This window comes from Capra hircus, chromosome 10 (assembly GCF_001704415.2).
Source record: "Capra hircus breed San Clemente chromosome 10, ASM170441v1, whole genome shotgun sequence".
Lineage (NCBI taxonomy): Eukaryota > Metazoa > Chordata > Mammalia > Artiodactyla > Bovidae > Capra > Capra hircus.
The window spans coordinates 91,045,218-91,057,830 of NC_030817.1; positions in this window are offsets into that span (position 1 = coordinate 91,045,218).

Sequence of the window (12,613 nt, forward strand, 5' to 3'; positions counted from 1 at the left end):
CACCTTCCCGATGTGGACGTATTTACCAATCTAGAAACTCTCCAGACCCCCTTCTATAGGGATTTTTATAGAGGCTTCCTCATGAAGGCCTGATTAGTTATTAACTCCATTTCCAGCCCCTTCCTCTCTCCGGAGCATGGGGGCTGGGGATGAAAACTCTAAGCTTCTAATCACTACTTGGTCTTTCTGATGACCATCTCTCATCTGGGAGCCACCCAGTATCCCTGCAATAGATGAACAGTCCCTGCTATAGAGTTCCTTCAATATAAAAGCTGCTCCAGGTGCTCCTCTCACCTAAGAAATGACAGGTTTTCAGAGGTGTTCCAGGAACTGGGGGCAGAGAAAAAAATACATATTTTCTACTATCTCCCCGTAGGGAACTGAGCAGCGTGCCCTAGACAGAGGTGTGACACAAGTGAGGTCTTAGAAAAGAGCCTGATTCTTAAATATTTCTGAGACTTGGTCTCCAGACTGTTGGAGATTTCTTGTCAAGTTTTTCAGAATCGAGCAAATAGGTCGTTTAGGATCCAGGACTTGGCCCGTGCTGTCCAGGGTTCACAAACTGACATTTCTGGCTCATTTTGTTCAGCCCACACCAGAGTATGGAGAGGAAAAATGAAACCTGAATGTCTTTTCATGGAGTCTGCTCTCTTCAATTTACCCCAGGTCCCACGTTTGGGCTTAAAATGGAGCTGCTTCCTACCCTCTCTGCCCCAAGACTTTTGTTTCTTTCAGTTCAGTTGCCTAGTCATGTCAGACTCTTTGTGACCCCATGGAATGCAGCACGCCAGACTTCCCTGTCCATCACCAACTCCCGGAGGTTACTCAAACTCATGTCCATAGAGTTGGTGATGCCATCCAACCATCTCATCCTCTGTCATCCCCCTTCTCCTCCTGCCTTCAATCTTTCCCAGCATCAGGGTATTTTCTAAGGAGTCAGTTCTTCTCATCAGGTGGTTTAAGTATTGGAGTTTCAGTTTCAGCATCAGTCCTTCCAATGAATATTCAGGAAATATATTGATTGCCTTTAGGATGGACTGGTTGGATCTCCTTGCTGTCCAAGGGACTCCCAAGAGTCTTCTCCAACACCACAGTTCAAAAGCATCAATTCATCTTTAGTTTATTATGAAAAATTCCAGAATATAAAAGTAAAGAGAATGTTGTAATGAATCCCCCAATATTGTCTGAATCCCCATATACTATCCCCAAGACCTGAAGATTTTTGATGTTGGGACCCTGGTTGGAGAGAAAGACAATCACCTTCTTTGCAAAAGCTTTCCCTCTGGAGCTGCTTCACTCTCACCCCACCCTGACTTACTAGTCATTCTTTGTGTCTCTACTGAAGCAATGTCTTTTTATCCACTTTTCTACCCAAGTGTTTATGCTTCCCTGGTGGCTCAGATGGTAAAGAATCCACCTTCAATCCAGGAGACCTGGGTTTGATCTCTGTGTTGGGAAGATCCTCTGGAGCATGACATGGCAACACACTCCAGTATTCTGGCCTGGAGAATCCCACGAACAGAGGAGCCTAGAGGGCTACAGTTCACAGGGTCGCACAGAGTCAGACCCGACTGAGCAAGTAAGCACAGCACAGCACAGAGTTGTTCATACATACTTGTTGAACACCTCACATGTGCCAGGCCCCTTTGTAGGCACTGGAGTCAGTGAAGTGAAAATCAATCAGTCGTGTCCGACTCTGTGAACCCGTGGACTGTATAGTCCATGGAATTCTCCAGGCCAGAATACTGGAGTGGATAGCCATTCCCTTCTTCAGGGGATCTTCTGGACCCAGGGATCGAACTGGAGTCTCCCGCATTGTAGGCAGATTCTTTACCAGCTGAGCCACCAGGAAAGTCCTAGAAACTCTGGAGTGGGTAGCCTGTTCCTTCTCCAGCAGATCTTCTGGATGCAGGAATTGAACCGGGGTCTCCTGCATTGCAGAGCAGAAGGCAAAACAAACAAGGTGCTTGTTCCCAGAGGACTGACAGCACAGGATGGAGGAGACAGTCCATATAGAGCCAGTCAGTCAATCAGCAGGTTTGTGAAGTGCTTGAAGGACAAAAGTAAGGTAATTTGACAGAGCATGTAGTCAAAGTGTAAGGGAAGGCAGGATTGGGGTAGTTGGAGCACTTCAGGCGTTCAGGAGGGCATCCTGGAAGGGTGGCATTTGATCCAATTCATGAAGGTACAACCACGTGAAAATCTAGAGGGTACCATGCTCCAGGCAGAAGGGATGGCCAGTGCAAAGGTACTGAGGTACAAGTGAGCTTAGGGGCTGTTGGAGATGTTTCTCAGGGCTTCCCTGGGGCAATTTAGCCCTCCTCAATGCTGGCTTAGGTGACTTTTCTCTGTGCCTCCATAGCATCCACTGTGACATTTGTTATAGCCCTTAGTTCCTTTGGTGAATTGCTGGGGTCCAGCCCCGGTGGATCCAGGGAATTCGAAGGTGGGGATGGCGTCGGCGTCTTTGGAAAAATACATATTTAATTACAGATATAAAGAGAGATTAGAAATGGATAGTGTAGTAGGAGATAGTGTAGTGGAGAACAGGAGGCTGAATAACTTGGTCTACGTGGAATAGCATCCATGCTCCAGATGGGAATTCAGCCGGAAAAACGAGGAGCAAGAAAGAACGACATGAGGGAATCAGTCTTTCCGGAAACTGATCCAATTTCTTTATTTTGGGGTTTGCTTATACACCTTTTGTTACACATAGGGATGAATACAGAATCACACGGGGGTCAGCAGTCCTGACCTTTATCAAAATCAGGTGCTTCACATAAATGTATAAAAAATAGGTCTTAGGGATATTACATCATCTTCAGGCCATGAGTGAGACCTGCTGACGTTTTATGATCCTTTCTTTCTGATAACCAAAAAACTTATTTCTTCCAAGGGTGTTTTTTCTTAAACCAGGCACCACCCTCCAAATAAAGTTAAATTCCTATAGGGTGAGGGTGTAGTGAGTTACAATCAAGAAAGGAATTTATTTAACCCAAGGTTAACATGATTAATCTTAAAGGTTAATACTTATTTCCCCTATATGTTAGTTATATTCATTATAAGGGCAGGGAATATGGAGATTTAGCAGCAAACATCAGCCCAACAAATGAAAATCCTTTCAGCAATGTTCCCCTTAAGATCTATTTAGTCTTAAGATAGTGATAAAGTTACATTTTTACATAGCAAGGACACAGTGATTTATAACAAAGTACAGTGATCTATTACAAAAGAGAAAATTCATTAACTCAAAAAGTCTAGTATTGCTAACCTTAAAAACTACTATATTTCCTTTTCTGTATTCCAAATACATCGATTAATATATTCCCAGGTGCCTAAGGATATGGAGGCCTGGCGGCAATCATTGACTCAACAAGAAGAAAAAGCCCTATGCTAATTAAGACTCTCAAAATACTCCAAAAGTCTCTGTGCTGTTTATGGTTGAGAGATAGTAAACAATCATGTGTGTAGTGGCAGCAGTATGGATAATCCTGTCACACAAGCTAGTCTGTCAGCAGAGAGGTTTGACCTGAAACATCCTTGTCCCACCCAGGGGAGGGAATTAGCAGCAATTATTGGCACAACAAATGAAAAAACCCTTCACCAATATAATTCCTAACCAACACACTATACTAATAATTTCCGACTCCTCAAGAGAATTTGCCTTTAGTAAGTCTAAAACATCTCGTGCCTCTCAGATTTGGAGGCTGTAAACAATTACATGTGGCCGGACGAACTTATACAGGCGGGCTAGATAACCTTCAGAGCAGTCCATAAGCTGAAACACTCTTGTCATGCCCAGGAATTTTTATTGCCTTGGAGCTGCACGTTTACTCCTTCTCCGAGAGAAACGGTTATGGGGGAGAGCCCCCCGTAAAGTCAGAGGTGTAGGTGAGAGCATAAAACAGACTCTGGTTTTGGGGTAGATGCTCGGGAACAGGGGGTTTCCTGAGGCTTGATCGCGCCTTTGCGTATGCCAAGCCTCCTTCCTCATGACCTTTGCCATGGGTGGAGTTCCTCACGCTGGCTCCCGGCATATTGTCTGTCTCCATCACTGGCCTGAGGCTGACCAAAGGCAGAGTGGTACTATTTTCACTTTTGTATTTCCAACTGCGCGGCTGTGTCTGGCTCACAGATAGTGCTCAACAAATATTTGAAGCAGCATAAGTGCTTGGAGGTAAAACGAATACGGGAATCTAGGCCCCTGGGTTCTAGACTCAAATTTGGAAATAACAGGCACATCTTAAACATTTTCAGCTCCTAAAATTTTCTCTATGTATCTGAGAGACAACGCTGAAATATTTTAGCAGTTATTCAAGTTTTCTTCTTTCTAGCAGGGGTCTCCCAAATGTGCATTTGTTTTTTCATTCATCAGGTATTGAGCTCTTACTACATCCAAGGCATTGTTCTAGGCATATGGGTATGGAAGTAAACAAAGCCAAGTTTCTGGGGAGCTTGTATTCTAGTCTCTGGGGAGATGATGAAAAAACAAATATTTTTTGAGAAAAAACAATATATGACACGTGATAACCCATCGATTGAGTAAGGGGGATAGAGAGAGTAGAGGCTGTACTGATGTTTTACATGGGGTGGTGAGGGCAAATTAGTCACTGATGGGTCCTTTGGGAATCAGAAGCCAACAGGACACAGAACTGCAAGGTTCAGGGGTCAGGTGGGGTGGAAATGCTCATGGAAGTTAAAAGGGAGAGGGAGCAGGAATGACAGGTGGAACCTTCAGACTGCAATGCAGGTCTGACACTGGTGAAAGGGGAGGAGGAGGAGGAGAGAGGACAGGGGACAGGGCTGAGGTTGAAACTGAGTTGTGATGAAGAGCCAAAAGTGCCTTGGTCCACTCCGGGGTGAGTACTGGAAAAAACACTGTCCTCTGTGGTCCTTTGTTCAAGGTTGTCCTTTGTCAGGTCAATACATCAGGCATTTATACCCTTCTACTGCTCAGATACCAGGCCCAGGTTGTCCCAGGAAAGGTCTGACCTTGAACAAAGAGGCCATCTACAGCTTTGACCCTGAAGGAGCTGGGCACTGTGGTCATGTAACCCAGAGCAGGGCACCCTGTCCTTCCATGAAAGAACATCTGAGAGGCAAAACTCAGTGTCTGTGGCAGGAAGCAACTGAATCGGGGAGTGACATGATCTGCTTAGTTTTTACGAGAGTCGTTCATGATAGTCTGTGGAGATTAGGTCTGCGAGAGCCTGTGGAGGAGGCGCAGCGACTGCTAAAGAAGCTTGCTGCTGCTGCTGCTAAGTCGCTTCAGTCATGCCCCACTCCTCACGATCCCATGGACTGCAGCCCACCAGGCTCCTCTGTCCATGGGATTTTCCAGACGAGAGTACTGGAGTGGGGTGCCATTGCCTTCTCGGTCTAAAGAAGCTTATTGTGTTATAATCAAGGTGAGCGATGAAGGTGACTTGGCCCAGGGAGGTAATGGGAGGTAATGGGAAGGAAGAGAAAAGTGATATGTATTTTGAAGGTAGATCTGACAGGCTTTGTTGATGGACTGAAAGTGGACATGCGAGAAAGAGAGGAGTCAAGGATTTTGACTTGAGCAAAATCTTAGAATATTGAGCTGCCGTGTTCTAATATGGCAGATTCTGGGGGTGGGTCACATTTATGGGGAAAAAGGAAGATGAGATGAGGGCCTGGTTTTCAGGTACAGGCTGCACCTAGGACATGAGGGCTCTGGGGAATGTTTTTATGGGATACCTGCCTATATAAGCCATCTTATTTTTAAAATGTATGTGATTTAAAATATGTTTAAAAATTTATGGGCCCATGTAATTTAGAACAGTGCATTGAAAAGCAGTTCTTCTGTGAAGATAACTGTCTCCTCCTCCTAAGGAATAGGAGCCCTCTCTCCTTGTTCTTCTTTGGCAAATGAACTAGTTTCATATCTTCCATTGAGATAAAAAGAAAGCAGCGCTATTCTTGCTCTGAATGCCATGGTTCTTTGGAAACTGTTTGTGTTGAATAATATCTTGTGTCTGCGGCTCCATAATATCACTTATTTAATGCCGGTTACATCCGTTTTCCTGGCACTACCCCATCCACGGTGCGGCCAGTAAATACCAGCTTCCTCCCCTGTTGGGAGGTGAGTGCTGTGCTTCATGGACAGTGACCCCGAGTGCACCCCTCATGTGGGAACATTGAATGATACTTTATTTTGTGGTGAATTTACTATTGGGAATGTAACTTAGAGGAAGGCCTCTTCCAGCGATATGATTAAGCCCTACACAGCGCCTTCCTAGAATATGACCTCTCGCAGCGTTGTCTGCGCCCCCCCCCTTCCACAGCTCCGCAGGAGGCAGTGCTAAAAGAGAGGCGCCATTCACCTGGGGACCCCCGTCCCTCATCTGGCACTGCTTCATACCAACCTGGGAGGCCAGGCCAGGGCCATATCCGTCAGAGGCCAAGGGGTGTGGACGGGTGCAGCCTGCTGACCTTGTGGAGCAGTGTCTGGGAGCTCCTCGGAGGCTGAGGCATGGCTATCTCTGGAGGAGCCTGTGGGGCGGGGTGACCCCTGGGCAGCAGGGGTGGCGAGGAGGGAGTGGCCTGTGGGGCAGGGTGACCCCTGGGTGGCAGGGGCGGCGAGGAGGGAGTGGCCGTGTCTGAGGATGGATGCTCAGGGCAGAGAGCACCTGTCTTTATCCCGGCTGCTGCTGCTGCTGGGACCGGTTGCCATGATCTTAGTGTCTTTAGTTTGCTGTATTTGCTGCCCCCTGAGGCTGTGTCCCCTCACCCCTACCTTGGGCTGAGGCCAGAACCCCCACAGATGAGAACAAATGTAGGTCCCATTGGCCGCTCAAAGCCAGGGCTGACGGTGGACCTCTGGTGGCGGCCCAGAGTCCAGAACTTGTCGTGTGTCTGACATGAGTCGCATACAGTCTGCTCTGTACTGGGCAGCCCAGCCTCACCTGTTCAGAGACACTGCACCCTCCAGCAGGAACCCTCCTGTCACTGGGTGCCCCTCCTGGAACTGAGGCCAACGAGAGTCCCACGCCTCCATGGAGCACTTGGTTGGTGCCAGACGTGGATGAAGTGGGGGCACACGGGAAAAGAAGTGTAGATTGTCACTGAGCATCTCAAAGGAGAGAAGCCAGGACTGGGTCCAATGCAATGTATCCAGGCTGGGGGCACCCCTCCCAGATGGCACCGCTGGCCCTGAGCATTCCTAACCACTACCGAGGGGCTTAGAAAAATTTGAGGAAGGTGTCAGAACCCATGCAGACCAGGTCAAACAGATTTGGGGAACTCTCCCTGGACAACCACAGGAAGGGGCTCAGGGCAGTGATCTGCTTGGGTCTAAACATCAGGTTGATGTCAAGGGCATGTTCTTGGGCATGGTCCAGCCTGGAGATACATATATGGGGACAGTCAAGCTTCTGGGAATGACTTTATGAAAGGAAAAAGTTCTGAGGCTTGTAGCTTCCAGACTTCATCATCTTATTATAATGCATGAGAAGACAGTTCTCTCTTTCCTAGGGGATGAAGAACTCTAAACAAGAACTAGCCACTTGATGGTTTCTAGAATTTCCATAGCTTATACATATGCCATCCTACAAAGACCTCTGAATCCTGAAAACAGAAACAGTTCATAATGTGAAAAACCACAGGCCCAAATCTCCCTAGGAAGCAGGTACCTATGGGGAAAAATGACATTTTCATTCCCAGTGCCAGGCTGATTCTAGCCTAATAACATTTTCCCTGCCCTCTGAGCAGTGCTGTTTGTTTTCGTCTGCTATCTGTTTAGTCAGGGGAATAATTAACTAACAACTAGGTCTGCTGGAAACATGCCGCTAGTGGCACTCAGTAAATATATGTTGACAATGATGAGGCTGTCGCTATTAAATCTCTAATACCTTGCTTTAAAAACTCCACAATTTTATGTTTCAGTTTGATGGTATAGATGGGACTTCCCAGATGGCGCTAGTGGTAAAGAATCTGCCTACCAATGCAGGAGATACAAGAGACCCATGTTCGATCGCTGGGTTGGGGAGATCCCCTGGAGGAGGAAATGGCAACCCACTCCAGTATTCTTGCCTGGAGAATTCCATGGACAAGAGGAACCTGACGGGCTCTAGTCCATGAGGTTGTAGAGAGTTGGACACAACTAAGCGCGCGTGCACACACACACACACACACACACACACACACACACACCTTTCAGATGAGAAAACTGAAGTTCAGAGAAGCAGGGTGATTTATTCAATACTGCAAAATGAGGTAGGGCAAAGCTAGGGCTTGCACCCAAAATTCTTGATTCGAAATTTATTTACTGCTTTTTGTACTACACTGCAGAAGTGTTTGGGGGGAGAAATGGCTGTGTTCCACTCAGCCAATTCATATGTTGAGACATTAACCTTTCCAAAGAACAGTAAAATCTCATTAAGTCAAAATAATTGGAAAGATGGCCAAGCTGAATTGGGGGAAAAGTTTGAACTATTTTCAAAGATATTCAGCCTTTTCCTTTCAAGGCCATGTAGTAAACTGGAACGAAAAACTGCAGAATGGGGCCAAATAGAGGTCTCACTGAACCTGCTGGAAGGAGCAAATAGGAGTCATTTTTAAAATGGTACGTTAGCAGCTTGCATATAAGTGATGAATGCTAAAAATATTTTAGGCATTTGGGGAAATAAATTTTTGTTAAAAGTACGCTGTTTCCCTTGAAAATGCACTTCATGTAAAAATTTACATGGGAAACATTCACAAATCTGTCACTCAAAGCATGTGATAAAATGATTGTGCGTTTGATTTAGTGGCGTATAAATTAACCTCTTCTGTTTGGCTGTACTCGAATGGTTTGGCATTATTTCTGCAGCTCATAGCAGCACAAATGATGACATCTGTCTCTCTCACTTTCCATCCCCTAAATTTTTCATCTCCAAGGCCAACAGAGCCTCCAGCTGCTTGAAAACTGGAAGCATTTTCTATCTATTCCTTTCCCTCACCACACTCCCACCAATTTTGGCCAAATGACCCCGTTCTTCCTGTCACCATCTGTGAGAAGTCTGTATTTGGCTGCCTTTCAGTCGTTTTCTGTTCAAATGCTAAACATTCATTTGTTCCCGAAGATGTTTAGAAACACTGGGCCTGGTTATCACTAACTCTATAGTTAACACATTCTCAGACAGACCACTTTTGAAGCACTTCCTGGGACTCTGTTTTTCTCTCTTCAAATTGACTCCTTCCCCCTTAATCATGTAAGAATCAGAATTCTCCACCTGGCAGGTTATTCACGGAAGGTTCCAGACTGGCTGAGTGAATGTTATTGACTAACAGGAAGGCTATTTGGGAAAACAGTCTGGGTAATGCTCTCAGCCAGCCAGTATGCTCAAAGCCGGGAACAGTGATCCCTGGGGGGGAAAAAAAGAGGAGCTGGTGGAGAGATAAAGCTTTCCGCAGTGGGTGGGTTGTCCAGGATGTGAGTCAAAGATCCGTGTATCTTAGGGAAAAACCGAACAAAACAAATAAAGAGTGCTACAGCTGCCTCTGCCATTCAATGTTATAGGTTGTTCAATGAAACAGCTCAAGTTCAAAGCAAAAATATGGCTCCTCTGGCATTCCCAGCTGGTGCCTTGCTGCCCTCCTCTGGAGAAATTGGGAACTGACGCTTTGGATCACTTCCTGTCCAGTTCTGTCTCCATTGTTGTTGCTGTTCAGTTAGTTCCTAAGTCAAGTCTGACTCTTTGCGACCCCATGGACTGCAGCACGCCAGGCTTCCCTGTCCTTCAACATCTCCCAGAGCCTGCTCAAACTCATGTCCATTGAGTCGGTGATGCCATCCAATCATCTTATCCTCTGTTGCCCCCTTCTCCTCCTGCCTTCAATCTTTCCCAGCATCAGGGTCTTTTCCGGTAAGTCAGTTCTTTGCATCAGGTGACCAGAGTATTGGAACTTCAGCATCAGTCCTTCCAATGAATAGTCAGGGTTGATTTCCTTTAGGATGGACTGGTTTGATCTCCTGCAGTCCAAGGGACTCTCAGAGTCTTCTCCATTTTAGGTCTGCATTGGCTTGGCTCCCTCACTCAAAGGCACTTTGGTACAGTGTGAATAAGTATCAGGCCGTAAACTACAAACTGTTCACTCAGTGAGTTTACACTGACGCTGAGTAATGCAGGGACCTTTATTTCTTGGCAGGAGGCTGAACTCCTTAGTTTTGTGAACTGTCTGTCCTGGTTCCACTCTCCTTACACCAAGAATCCAAGCTAAAGCCATCTTTCCTGGCAGCCTTAGACTAACAGGCCTTCCTGATTTGGCATCCTACCTTTAGAGTCTTATCCTTAAAAGGGAGAGTTTAGACTCGATCTCTAAGGTCTCTCTGGATTTGATTCCATAAAAATATCTTGACCAGTGAGACATGTTGAATGAACCTTCCCTTTGAATGAACAAAATTTCTGGAATTAAAATGAATGTACCTGGTGGAGGGATGAATTCAAAAATCTTTTTTCAGAATATGAGCTATGCCACTAAGAGGCAGTGTTGACACACAGTTTCATTCCAGTGTAGCTGCAGTATATTTCCTTTGAGGGAAATATTTTTAAAATCAAAGGGTATTAAGAATAATTAGGGGTTACAATGTTTTGTGAGGCAGTAAAAGTTCTGGATAGAACGGGGCATGCATCTTACACAGTAGAATTCGGTTGCCAAAAGGTTCCTTTGTGCTTTTCTGTACAATGTTATGGAAAACCCTGAACGAACTTTTTGGCCAACCCAATATAATAGTAGATTGAATAAGAGTATCTATCATCTATGAGTGAAGGTATTAAATACTGAACTGATTTGAGAGTGATAGAAACTTGGTTAAAAAAAAAGGAGGGGGGAAGGATATTCACTCTTTTCTTATTTCACCTCAGCCACATGCACCTTTGGTTCTATTTCTGTGCATCGGAGGAAAAGAGGTGGATTTCTAATTCTCTTAGTAAGAAAATTCTGGAAATTTCTTTACCTTTTAAATACGGTGACCTTCTCCTTTAAAACTTAAGCATACTTGTGTCTTTTTAAAATAGAAACGGGGATATAGAAATTTCATATAAGACTTAGCAAATTATCAGTTCAGTTCAGTCACTCAGTCGTGTCCAACTCTTTGCAACCCCATGAACTGCAGCATGCCAGACCTCCCTGTCCATCACCAACTCCCGGAGTCTACTCAAACTCATGTCCATCAAGTCGGTGATGCCATCCAGCCATCTCATCCTCTGTCATCCCCTTCTCCTCCTGCCCCCAATCCCTCCTAGCATCAGAGACTTTTCCAATGAGTCAACTCTTCACATGAAGTGGCCAAAGTATTGGAGTTTCAGCCTCAGCATCAGTCCTTCCAATGAACACCCAGGACTGATCTGCTTTAGGATGGACTTGTTGGACCTCCTTGCAGTCCAAGGGGCTCTCAAGAGTCTTCTCCAACACGACAGTTAAAAAGCATCAATTCCTCGGTGCTCAGCTTTCTTCACAGTCCAACTCTCACATCCATACATGACCACTGGAAAAACCACAGCCTTGACTAGACGGACCTTTGTTGGCAAAGTAATATCTCTGCTTTTTAATATGCTATCTAGGTTGATCATAACTTTCCTTCCAAGGAGTAAGCGTCTTTTAATTTCATGGCTGCAATCACCATTTGCAGTGATTTTGGAGCCCCCCAAAATAAAGTCTGCCACTGTTTCCGCTGTTTCCCCATCTATTTGCCATGAAGTGATGGGACCAGATGCCATGATCTTCGTTTTCTGAATGTTGAGCTTTAAGCCAACTTTTTCACTCTCCTCTTTCACTTTCATCAAGAGGCTTTTTACTTCTTCACTTTCTGCCATAAGGGTGGTGTCATCTGCATATCTGAGGTTATTGGTATTTCTCCCGGCAATCTTGATTCCAGCTTGTGCTTCATCCAGCCCAGCGTTTCTCATGATGTACTCTGCATATAAGTTAAATAAGCAGGGTGACAATGTACAGCCTTGAAGTACTCCTTTTTCTATTTGGAACCAGTCTGTTGTTCCATGTCCAGTTCTAACTGGTGCTTCCTGACCTGCATAAAGATTTCTCAAGAGGCAGGTCAGGTGGTCTGGTATTCCCATCTCTTGAAGAATTTTCCACAGTTTATTGTGATTCTTTTCACACAGTCAAGGATTTGGCATGGTCAATAAAGCAGAAATAGATATTTTTCTGGAACTCTCTTGCTTTTTTGATGATCCAGCGGATGTTGGTAATTTGATCTCTGCTTCCTCTGTCTTTTCTAAAACCAGCTTGAACATCTGGAAGTTCAAGGTTGACATATTGCTAAAGCCTGGCTTAGAGAATTTTGAGCATTACTTTACTAGCGTGTGAGATGAGTGCCATTGTGCAGTAGTTTGAGCATTCTTTGGCATTGCCTTTCTTTGGGACTGGAATGAAAACTGACCTTTTCCAGTCCTGTGGCCACTGCTGAGTTTTCCAAATTTGCTGGCATATTGAGTGCAGCACTTTCACAGCATCATCTTTCAGGATTTGAAATAGCTCAACTGGAATTCCATCACCTCTACTAGCTTTGCTCATAGTGATGCTTCCTAAGGCCCACTTGACTTCACATTCCAAGATGTCTGGCTCTAGATGAGTGATTATACCATCGTGA